This window comes from Macrobrachium nipponense, chromosome 31 (assembly GCF_015104395.2).
Source record: "Macrobrachium nipponense isolate FS-2020 chromosome 31, ASM1510439v2, whole genome shotgun sequence".
NCBI classification, from domain to species: Eukaryota; Metazoa; Arthropoda; class Malacostraca; order Decapoda; family Palaemonidae; genus Macrobrachium; species Macrobrachium nipponense.
The window spans coordinates 27514730-27526894 of NC_061093.1; the positions used below are offsets into that span (position 1 = coordinate 27514730).

Below are 12165 nucleotides of genomic sequence, written 5' to 3' on the forward strand. Positions count from 1 at the left end.
TGTATAGTTAGGAAAATGCAATTTTAGACAAATTGTCATTTTTTGGGGTTGCGGGTTGTACACATTGATCGGTACATGGTTCACCCTGTACCATGCGGTTTTTTACCCTACATATTTTTTTTTTTTTGCTCTTGTTTTTGCTAGCACTTTTCATTGATTTCAGTCTATATTAGTATTTTGAATTTCTTTAATAACCGTATGCCAGAAATAAATGTAACCTTTAATGTTTGCATGCTAAGAATGGCAAAATCATCGTTGCCCACATTAGTGAAGGACTCTTCACACATACGCCGATTCATTATTATAAACCTGCTTTCCATGAATTCTAGTTGTCATAGTAATGCAATAATGATAAAGTTGATTTAATATGTTTATGTAATATACTTCCAATACATAGCCTAATTTCACAAAATTTCAGCGTTTTGTGTGTAGTCTTATACCCAGTTTGGAGGGTCAACACGTACCGAATGGCAACAGAAGAGAGAGAGAGAGAGAGAGAGAGAGAGACGAGAGGAGATGAGAGAGAGAGAGAGAGAGAGAGAGGGAGGAAGAAGGAAGGAAGAAGGAAAGGGGTGACGGCGGAGGGGGGGGAGAGGGTAGGTGGAGCTTTATACGCGTTTTCGTATCCATCTCTGCATAATGGAGTTTTTGTCTCTTGGTACAAGGACAAGTGTCGTTATTCTTTACGATTAGTGATTCACGATACCCTTATAAATTACGGCACTGGGTATAATGCACTATAGCAAAATCTCGTTCTGATACGAGTGTTCATTACAGAAATAGGTATTGCCCAAAAATGTGCTTGCACTGTCTCTGAAACCCATAGTAGGTATGCTGCTTAGTTGTCAATCAAGTTTTTTGTAATAAAGTATTTTTTACAAGCTAGCTATTGAACAAATTTGTATTTTTCTCAATCAAAACATATGCCCCTCAATGCTAACTTTCCTCTTTTAACGACTTTCTGGTCATTGCAAATTCAGCCCCATAATTTCTTATGGTGCGAAAACAGAGGCCCAGGGACTGAAAACGATTGCGTCACACTACGGCAATAATCCAGCAGTAAAACATCTTCATATATCCAAAAAGTAAATAATAAAGATATATATGCACATTACGATTATACCAATTACATGAAGAGCTGATGCTCTGCATGAATAACTGGTAAAATGTTCTGCAAGAAAGCTGAATAAAGCAATTATTTACAATAGTTACGAAAGTCAAGATGTCGTGACGTCATAATACAGGACTTAAAAGAACGTTCTAATTCCAAAAAATAATTACTTAAATTTGAGTCAGAATCGAGTTACTTTTTCAATAATGAATATTTTCAAATGAATCATCATAAATATGTAAAATATTGATGTTTTACTATTTATTTAAAAAATTATCGAAGTGCACTCTTCGTCATCTTCTTCTACAAAACAGTTGTTTACTCGGTGAGGGAAAGTTTTCCGATTGTTGTGATGAAAGCCGCCCCCCAGCGTTTGTGGGGGTACAAGTGGTGTGTGGGGATTTATCACAGGAAATGGTTAGTTTATGACACAGAGACTCGTAAACATCGAGATGGCGTCAATCTTCTAAATATTTCGAGTTGTAAGTAAAATGTTGAATGCGTTTTGGTGAGATTTGCACTACGTTTGACACCGTTTTCACTACCCTCTGTTTAGGTCTTAAAATTTGGCCTTAATTTCTAACTTTGGAGAAAATACTTACTTCGAAAGGAGAGTAGAGGTCTTTAGTTCCGTTTCTCACCAACAACAAGTCGCGGCTGATGCCCATCTCCGATGTCAGGACATGTTATAATGTACTTTTTTTGGGATTGTCCACGCTGATCGTACATGGTCCACTCTGTACCCTACGGTTTTTTACCCTATAACATGTCCTGACACCGGAGATGGTCATCAGTCGCGAGTAGTTGTTGGTGAGAGACGCTGCTAAAGACCTCTACTCTCATTTCGAAGTAAGTATTTTCTCCAAAGTTAAAATTAAGGCCAAATTTAAAGCTTTAAACTAAGGGTAATGAAAAGGGTGGCCAACACAGTGCAAACTTCACCAAAACGCTTTCAAAATGTTTACTTACGATTAAATAACTTAGAAGATTGATGCCATCTCGATTGTTGCGGAAAAAAGGTCCCTGGCCACGACGTTTTTAAGGAAATTACTGTTTTGGTAGAAGACAATGACGAAGCGTGCACCAGATAATTATTTAAATAAATAGTAAAACATCAATATTTTACATATTTATGATGATTAATTTGAAAATGTTCGTTATTGAAAAAGTAACTCGATTCCTGACTCAAATTATAGTAATTATTTTTCGGAATTAGAACGTTTTTTTAAGTGCTGTATTATGGTGTCACAACATCTTGACTTTTGTACCTATTGTAAATGAATTGCTATAGTACTCAACTTTCTTGCAGAACAGTTTACCAGTTATTCATGCAGATTGTTATCAGCTATTCATGTAATTGTTATAATCGTAATGCGCATATATATCTTTATTATTTACTTTTTGGATATATGAAGATGTTTTACTGCCAGATTACTGCCGTAGTGTGACGTAATCGCTTTCGCTCCCTGGGCCTCTGTCTGTTTTCGCACCATAAGAAATTAATTGGGCCGAATTTGCAATGACCAGAAAGTCATTAAAAGAATAAAGTTAGCATTGAGGAGCATATGTTTTGATTGAGAAAAATACAAATTGATACAATATCTGGCTTGTAAAAAATACTTGATTACAAAAAACTTGATTGACAACTAAGCAGCATGCCTATTATGGGTTTCAGAGACAGTGCAAGCACATTTTTTGGCAATATTTCTGTAACGAACACTCGTATCAGAACGAGATTTTTCTATAGTGTATTACACCCAGTGCCGTAATTTATAAGGGTATCGTAAATCACTAATCGTAAAGAATAATGACACTTGTCCTTGTACCAAGAGACAAAAACTCCATTATCCAGAAATGGATACGAAAACAGGAGTAAAAAGCTCCACCTACCCTCTCCCCCCCAACTCCACTGCCACCCCTGTCCTTCTTCATTCCATCACCTTCCCTCCTCTCTCTCTGTTGCCAGTTGGTACGTGTTCACCCTCCAAACTGGGTAAAAGACTTACACAAAACGTGGAAATTGGTGAAATTAGCCTATGTATTGGAAGTATATATACATAAATATTAAAGCAATTTTATCATTATTGCATTACTATGACAACTAGAATTCATGGAAACAGTTTATAATAATGCATTGGCATATGTGTGAAGCTCCACTAATGTGGCAACGATGATTTTGCCATTCTTAGCATGCAAACATTAAAGGTTACATTTATTTCTGGCATACAGTTATTAAAAAAATCAAAATACTAATATAGACTTAATGAAAAGTGCTAGCAAAAAGGAAAAAAAAATTATAATCTACTATTCGTAGTCTGCTCCGTGATGGTTTTCGGCAGCCAGATGTACGACAAGGTTAGAAACATTGGATTGTATTTACTTTAGAAATATCTGTAATTTTTCAGGGTAATTTGGTTGCAAAAAAAGGGATAATAGACATGAATTAAATAAACATTTTGAAGTAACAAAGTAAAGTTAAACTAAATAATGAGTAAAGTAAACAATTAAGGGAATAAAGCTTTGCACCTCATAAACAGAGTCGTCGTCTGCTGCTCGTAACTGTGTTTGTGGAGTGAGCGCTTAGGAACCAGGAACAGCAACGTGGGTTCAAGTGCAATTTGGAGTGGATTAAGACCAATAATGTGTATAATTACAATCAAATAAGCACTGTGGAGTTTCAGTTGTGATGGCAGTAAGGATAAAACCACCAATTACAAGGTAAAAATGAATTCAGTTCAAACCATGACCCTGGGAATACTTACAAGTTTCATACTTTCACTAATACATACGTATAGATAACAAAATGTTGTTTTATTGTGCTGATTACAACTGCAATCATGAGTAAGATCAATAAATGTTACATAATACGCTAATATTGTTCAAATGAGTGCCGGGAAGGCTGGGAAAGATGGTGGATTGTCTGTGGTTAGAACAGACAGTCACGAGATTGCCGCCATATTGGATTTCAAAACTCCCTTGAAAACATATTTTATGAAGAGTTCACATGCTTATTTTAGTTCGTATGGGGTTTGCTTTTCATATATTCACATTATGTGACGAAACTTCAATCTTTTGAATGGTATGCTTAAAGTTGTAATTGTATTCTTGTTTCACCAATTAAATATCGAGTGAATAAGGCCTGGCCACGCGATGACGATGGATCGTCTGCGGTTGTTTACCCTATAGGGGAAACAACCGAGTGGACTAGCTGAGCCAGTCTTGCCTGATTGTTGATCCACCCTCCGAAAAAGTACTTTAACATGTCCTGACACCGGAGAAGGCACTGTGGAGTTTCAATTGTGATGGCAGTATGGATAAAACCGCTGATTACAAGGTAAAAATGAATTTCTACATAAGGTTTGTATATAGTTATAAGCCAACATAGGAATAAGTAAGGGTAAATGACCGAATGGCGACGCAGCGGCCACCTCTCTCGGAATGTGGACACTTCCTAAAAAAGCGCTTGAATTATGCCATTTTTTCGTAATTTAGGAGAAAACACGGGCCACAACTCTTGACTGATGCTCATGGCAGTGAACTGAAGCATTTTTTGGGAAGGTGTTATATTTAACAGATACTATTGGAAAGAATACACAGGTATTTGACATTTAAAATTGCTTACTTGTTATTTAGTCACTAAGGACATTTCAGTGATCACATTATACAACTCACTTTGTGTAAAATAACGGCCAACAAACAATGATGGTAAGATTCTTTCAAGAATCTTTTTAAAAATAACCCGAGAAGAAATTTAAGTTGAAAATAGTTAGACTATCACCAAAAAATCAATAAATTTTATGAAGTTAACATTATTTAGCAAACTTAACATGATTTGTTTCATGTTATGTCTGCTAAATGAAGTTAATTTCATAAATTTTATTGGTTCCTTAGTGATAGTCTAACTATTTTTAACATACATTTCTTCTTTTAAAAAGATTCTTGAACAAATCTTACCATCATTGTTTCTTTTCAATTTTTTTATACAAAGTGAAATGTCCTTATTGACTAAGGAACAAGTAAATTATTTTAAAAGTCAAATACCTGTGTAGCCTTTCCAATAGTGTATATAAATATAACATTTCTGACAATCCTCCATAGTCTGGAATAGTGGTGGGAAACCACAGTTACAGGTTTAGGCTAGGTTTGATAGAGGTGAGGGACTGGCTAGACAGTTTATTATTTCTTTCCATCTTTGAACAAAAACTCTTATGGACAGAGTCAACAGATTATAAACTCATAGAGGCTTCAAGAACACACCACACACGATATTATAAAACATTTTATAACATTTTAATGATAACTAGGATAAAACTATTATAAAACTAGTATTAAGCCTAATGCTAGAAAATTTCATACTGTTTGCAGCATCAGCCTGCCTAGTGGTGCTAGCAAAAGCAGCTAAGTCAGGTAAAGAAGACTGCAGAGGACGTTTGTTGTTGTAGTACATTTTATGTAAGAAACTTTATGTCTATGACACAAGTCAGCGTTAAGAATTGGCAAAATAAAATTGACTGATGACGTAATTATTATATCCAAGAGTTTGAGATAGAGAGTCAGCACCAGAAGAACACACTGGAGAGTAATACTCAAACTGGAGAGAAGAAAAGAGTTACATTTTGATATTACAGCTTCATAATACAGCTTCATCTCAAAACATTCTAAAATGTTTTTGTAAAATTCAACTTTTGAGAAACAGGATGCAGTATTATATATATGCTTCTCAAGAGTCAGTTTTTTCAAAAGTCGCACACCTAAGATCATAATAGTCACTGGGATTTAGAACTGTCCGATTAATTGTAAATCAGGGCACAAAGGCAGAATTGTTCTGGATTGACTGACAAAAACATACCTTGAGTTTTAAGCTTCATGCCCAAAGCCTACTTGACTTATGTGCTAGATTTTTATTCAAGGATTCTCCAATCACAGACCTAAGGCACAGAAAAGGAACAGCTGCTACAAGAGTAACATCATCAGCTTAGTACGTAATTAGTTTGTTCCTCAGACTTTGCCTGATGCCATTAAGTATAAATAATGAGTAGCAATGGTCTCAGAACAATACCCTGAGGGACACCTGAAATAACATTACTAAGTTCTATACTGGCATCAACACAGACTCTGGGCGCTGCCCATTAAAAAATTCATTTAAAATAGTTAAGAAGGTAGGTTAATGCTTCATGATTCACATGGTCAAAGACTGCACTAAAATCTAGATCAGTTATGTGTGTCTCTGCACCCTTATCAAGAGCATTTTGCAAGATGGTAGATATTGACAAAAGTGCATCACAAGGACTAAGGTCTTAATGAAACCCTAACTATAATGCTGGCAGCAGGATTATTAGCTTCAATGAACATTACTTGTGGGAATGTACAAAAAGGATAATAAATAACAGTTTGTAAGCAAAATTAGGAAGTGGGATATGGGTTGTTAGAAATTCTTTTGAATAAAATCAAATTAAGTATTTCAGGAAAAGATTTAAGGTATATACTAGCAGGAAAATTCTTATTATTTTACTTTAAATTTTAGGGTTTTTTCATTAACTGTCCTTTACATGAACCATTAAATTTATTATTCTCTACTTTGTTCATAGATTCCTTGAGGAGATTGACCACAAATTGGATGACAATCATCGTCACCCGCTGAGACGTCATATCATGGTGAGGCATGGTGAAGACAGTCATTGCCTCATTTTTGCAGCGTCTGAAGAGTGAAGCATGGAATCGAGGAACCCTTTTAAAGTTTATGCCAAGCCATTTTGTTGCACATCAAGAAAATTCAACGCGTTATTACTTTAAAGAAGGCATAATAAGGTACTGTATTTCTATTGTTCTTAGTTCTGTTTCAGGGGTTGAGGATAAAAGACAGTAATTTATATTTTGATTTAAATTTTTTAGTTATTATTGGAAATAAATAAACCCCAAACCCCCAAGAATTTTGGTTGAGGACAGAAAATACGTTAGAATTTTTTTTCTAAAAACTATTACTTTTACATAGGCTATTCATGTGTCTGTGCACAAATCACAGAATTTGCTTGATTGACAAGAAAAAGTAGGAAATTTTTTCCACCAGAAACCATTACTTTTACAAAGGCTATTCAAGTGTCTGTGCAAATCACAGTTCCCTTATAACAAAAAGAATAGTTATTCCCAGTGGTTAGATAATGCTGGTGTTTCTGGTTTCCTTTAGTTCCCCAGTGCCCCAAGTGGGTCACATATTGTGTCTGTCACCTTGTTTACTGCTTACAGTTTTATCCAGGCTCCTTTTGTCCCTGTTTTTGTTTACAGTGTAGTTATTGCTACTATATATTTTTGTACATGAACTTCCCTGCCAGATATAGACTTAGCTATAGTCTCCGACGTTCCGACAGAATTTCAAATCTCGCGGCACACGCGACAGGTAGGTCAGGTGGTCTACCTTACCTGCCGCTGGGTGGCGGTGTATGAACCAATCTATCTCTCCAGCCAGATTTTTTCTGTCGCTGAAGCGATAACAACTGTTGTCGTTTCATTCCGATATATTCTTCATTTCTCGCTTGCCTGGAGATTGATTGGACATTTTGGTGACGTATTCGCTCTATTTTGGCTTGGCATACGCTGATTGTGGACCGTTATTGACTTTGCGCTGGATTTTCCTGTAGAATGTCTGATTTTGATTCTGTTTCCAAAACTCCGGTTTTGTTTAGAGTATGTTTGACTGATGGATGTAAGGTGAGGTTACCGAAAGCTGCGGTTGACCCTCACACTATCTGTGTTAAATGTAGGGGGAATGAATGTTCGTTATAGTAACCCGTGTCAAGAGTGTGAGGTTTTGAACGAAGATGAATATAAGGCTCTTTCTTCTTATATTAGGAAACTTGAAAGGGATAGGGTACGTAAAGCTTCTTCAAGGAGTTCGAGCAGGTCGAGAATGAGTGAGAATGAAAACTAACATTAAGGGGCCGGCCGGGAACCTCTATATATGGAGGTATAGGGCAAAAAATGCAAAGTCATGAAAAAATTCATGGAGCTTCATATGGCAATTGAGAATACGTATACGAAATATTTCGTCCAAAATCCTCTTACTTTCGTAGTTACAGGGTAATTAGTTAACGTAAAATCAATAAGCCTAAAACATTGATCCGTACAAGAAAATGCAATATTTCTTCTATTATCGTAAAGTTTTTGATAATTATTGTCAAAGAAATTGGGAGAAATGGCATCTGTAAGACATTCCCCGAGTCGAGAAGGAGACTTCAGGCCAAGTCCAGTGACAGTCCTGGATTTAGTGCGATCACAGACGTCGAGTAGGCTACACGTCCCATTTCACGTCTGACATCTCCTGCTTTCACGTATGTTTATGTATGTTTTGGCAAGAATTTCATCATGCCAATGAGGAAAAGACAAGGGAAACTCTCGCTAACATACAGACAAAGAAAAATCGCTCAAGTAGTTTATTACAGAATATCATAATATATGCGTAGTTAGTGAAGAGAGAGGGGAGGGTTGCTTAGTAACGCCCCCGTCTTGCTTGACAGCACACGTCACACTGTGCCTAAGGCTAAAACGATCTTTGAGGCAAAGAGATCTTCATTTATGATAAATAACAAAGTTTTGGTTTTTAATACCCCAAAATGGAATATGAAATTCTAATAATCATGATTTATTAAATTGTCTTTGTAAAAAAAAGTGTACGCCTCGAGTTTCACCTCTTGACATTCTCTTGCAATTACGTTTGTTTATCTTTGTTTCGGGCAAGAATTTCATCATGCCAAAGAGGAAAATACAAGGAAAACATCTCGCTAACACACAGAAGAAGAAAATTCGCTGTAATAAGCAGAGTAGTGAAGGGGAGAGAGAGAATTGCGTAGGAAGGAGGTTGCCCCATCTTGCCTCAAGCAGTGCCCCAGGCTGCGATATATGAGCAAAGAGATCATCATTTATGATTAAATTATGATAAATAAAATAGTTTGGTTTATTAATACACAAAAACAAATATACATTCATAATAATCATTATTTATTAATATTGTATTTCGAAATACGATAAGGAAAACTTGACGCCCGTATCTCAAAACTATACTTATTGACCTTCAAAATCTATCTTTAATGTATGACACTTACCTGGCAGGTATATATATAGCTATATTCTCTGTTCCACCTGGCAGAAATTTTCAAAAACTCGCGGCAAACGCTAGTAACCTAGTTAGTAGTTCAGGCAACTACCACCCCGTTACCGTGGCGCTAGCGCTAGGAACCGTTCCCAATTGGGCAGATTTTCTCTGCCAGCCGAACCGGCGGCAACATTGTTTGGTGGTTCCCTGCTAGGATTTTCATTCTCGTTGCTGACTTTTCATGGATCTTTGGTATTGTACTCGGAACGTTAGCTTGGCATTCGCTTTGGATTGTTCTTTAAAGATGTCTGATACTGGAAGTATGTTTAGAGTTTGTGTAAAAGAGGGGTGTAAGGTAAGGTTGCCGAAAGCTTCGGTCGACCCTCATACCGTTTGTAAGAAGTGTAGAGAGAATGTGTGTACTTGGGAGAATAGGTGCTTTGAATGCGAGAATTTATCAGAGAAGGAATGGAAGATATTTATGAAATATGTTGAGAGGCTTTAGAAAGATCGTGTAAGGAGATCTGTTTCTCGTAGTGAGAAGTCGAATTCTTCTAGTAAAAGGAGTGAATGTATTTCCTCTCCAGCTCCTTCTAACGTAGAATTGGTAGTTCCTTCCTCGCCCCAGGGTATCTCCTGCGCCCGCTGCTGTATCGGAGGAGGCGAACGATACACATTGTGAGGTGTTTTGCTGCCCTTGCGTCCATGGGCGACCAGATACAGCGACTTACGGATAAAGTTAGTGCTTTTGATGTCAGTGAAACGTGTAGTGGAGGGGGCGTCCGATCGTCTCTCTCGTGCTCCTAGACCTAGACCTCTGTCAAGCTCCCAGACCCAAGGAGAAGGCATGTCGACAGTCGAAGGGAGGCGAGAGAGGTTTTGTCGCGGTCAGGCGTCCCTTCGAACAGTCCTGTTGCAAGTTCCCAGGCTGTTTGCAGTTCGCCGCAGAAAAGGACGTAACTGGGAAGTGTGCGTCCTCTCGGATGGTTCGACTTCCGAGCGGGAACGTCGGTATGCAGTTGTGTCTCGCCCCCATCAAGAGGACTTTCAGGACATCAACCGCTCTCGAGAGACATGCTCAAGATCGTGAGGCTTGGAGTAGTCCTGAGGTGTTGTCCTCCTCGGAAGACGGGGACGCAGTTCCGATCAAGAGGAAGAGGATTTTTCGTGCTAAAGAGGACTTAGTACGTCCTTCTCGTCCTTGGATTCGATGAGAGACTCTCCTCCATCTTCTTGTGTATCTTCCCCACCCCTCGTCTTTCTCCGTCGGGTAGAGTACAAGATCGCTCTCCGTTACGTCGCAGTCCCCGCTCGTATCCTCCTCCTTCGTCCTCTGCCATTCAGGAAGATAGTACGAAGGGTTTTCTTAAGGGAAATGCAGTCCAAGCTGGCAGTTTCTTGTGAAGTCTTGGGATGCGCCTGTGCAGGCATCTTCGAGCGGAAGGACGATTTCCTTCCCGTTAAGTCTTCTAAGAGGGAAGACAAGGACGCGTTCGCCGAGGACGCAGGACGCACTGGCGCTACGAGGACAGGCGATCGCTTGGTTATTCAGGACGCAGAACGCAGGAACGAAGAAAATGGGATTTCGGAAAGAAGCAGGACGCAAACGTCAGGACTCGGGATCAATTGTGGACGTAAGACGCAGGCGACAGGAAGCAGATGTGTCTACGATGGACGCGGACGCAGGCGGCAGGACATCGAGAGGCGGCAGGACGCCGATTCGTTCGTTGAGTCCGCAGGGACGCCAGGCTGGGCCAGGGACGTTTATTCCGTCAGCGAAGCGTCAACACGACAGTGATTTGCAACACATTTCATCAGCAGAAGAGGAATTGGAATTAGTTGAGGAAAAGAATACGGAACCTTCTTCAGATTACAAGGTTCTGACTTCACGTCTTCTATTTTTGAAGGGGAATTCAAACCGACAGCTCCTTTATCTCCCTTATCGCAGTTTTCCAAGACTAGGACTCCAAAGAAGTCCTCTTTCCTTAAGATGACTCTCTCAATTTCGGCGAAGAAGGCCTCACGTGTGAATGACTGGATGAAGGATAAGAAAGAGAAGGGAAAATACTCTTTGCTTTTCCACCAGCTAAGTTAGCGTCGAAGTCAGGAGTATGGTACGCTACTGGAGAAAGCCTAGGCCTGGGAGTACCTGCCTCCTCCCAGGGGGACTTCTCCAGTATAGTAGACAGCTCACGCAGACAGGCGTTGCAGTCTGCTAAGGTCTGGTGGACTTCGTCCGAATTTGACCATCTTTTCAAAGGGATTTTTAGGACTTTCGAAGTCTTCAATTTCCTAGATTGGTCTTTGGGAGCACTGGCGAACTCCCTAGAAGAAGAGGATTCGCAGGATATAGAAACAGCTAAGAGCATTATGTCCTGCATGGACAAGGCTCTGAGAGACGGAACGAATGAACTAGCTTCTTTGTTCACAGCAGAGTACTAAAGAAGAGATCGCTGTTGTGTTCTTTCGCTTCAAAAGGAGTTTCTAACTCTCAGAAATCGGAGTTGCTGTTCTCTCCCCTTTCGAAACAGCTTTTTCCTTCAGAGGTGATTAGGGATATAGCTCTCTCTCTCTCAGAAGGCCACTCAAGATCTTCTCTCGTCTTCAGTTAAGAAGTTCTTACCATCCAAGTTGGTTAAGAAAAACTCCAAAGGAAACTAGGCCTTCGCAACAGCCCTTTCGAGGCAGAACATTCGCTCGACCCCAGCCTTTAGGGGTAAGAGAGTACCCACTAAAAGAGGAGCCAAGACCACTTCTAAAGAATGAGATATCAGTCCTCCAGACGACAGTGGGAGCCAGACTTCAAGGTTTTGGATTTTAAGTTTGGCAGAACATGAAGGCAGATTCCCTGGGCTGTCAACGTAGCTCGGGAAGGGTACAAGATCCTTTCTGAAGAAACCTCCTCTCGCAACATCTCCGAGAGCCCTCGGGGCAAATTACAACGATTTAGTGAAGAAAGCGGCTCTGT

General features: G+C 39.2%; 1 pseudogene; it reads left to right on the forward strand.

Moving 5' to 3' along the window:
- The window catches only part of LOC135206796 (box C/D snoRNA protein 1-like), an 85479-nt pseudogene that overhangs the window by 28365 nt on the left and 44949 nt on the right, over nt 1–12165 (forward strand).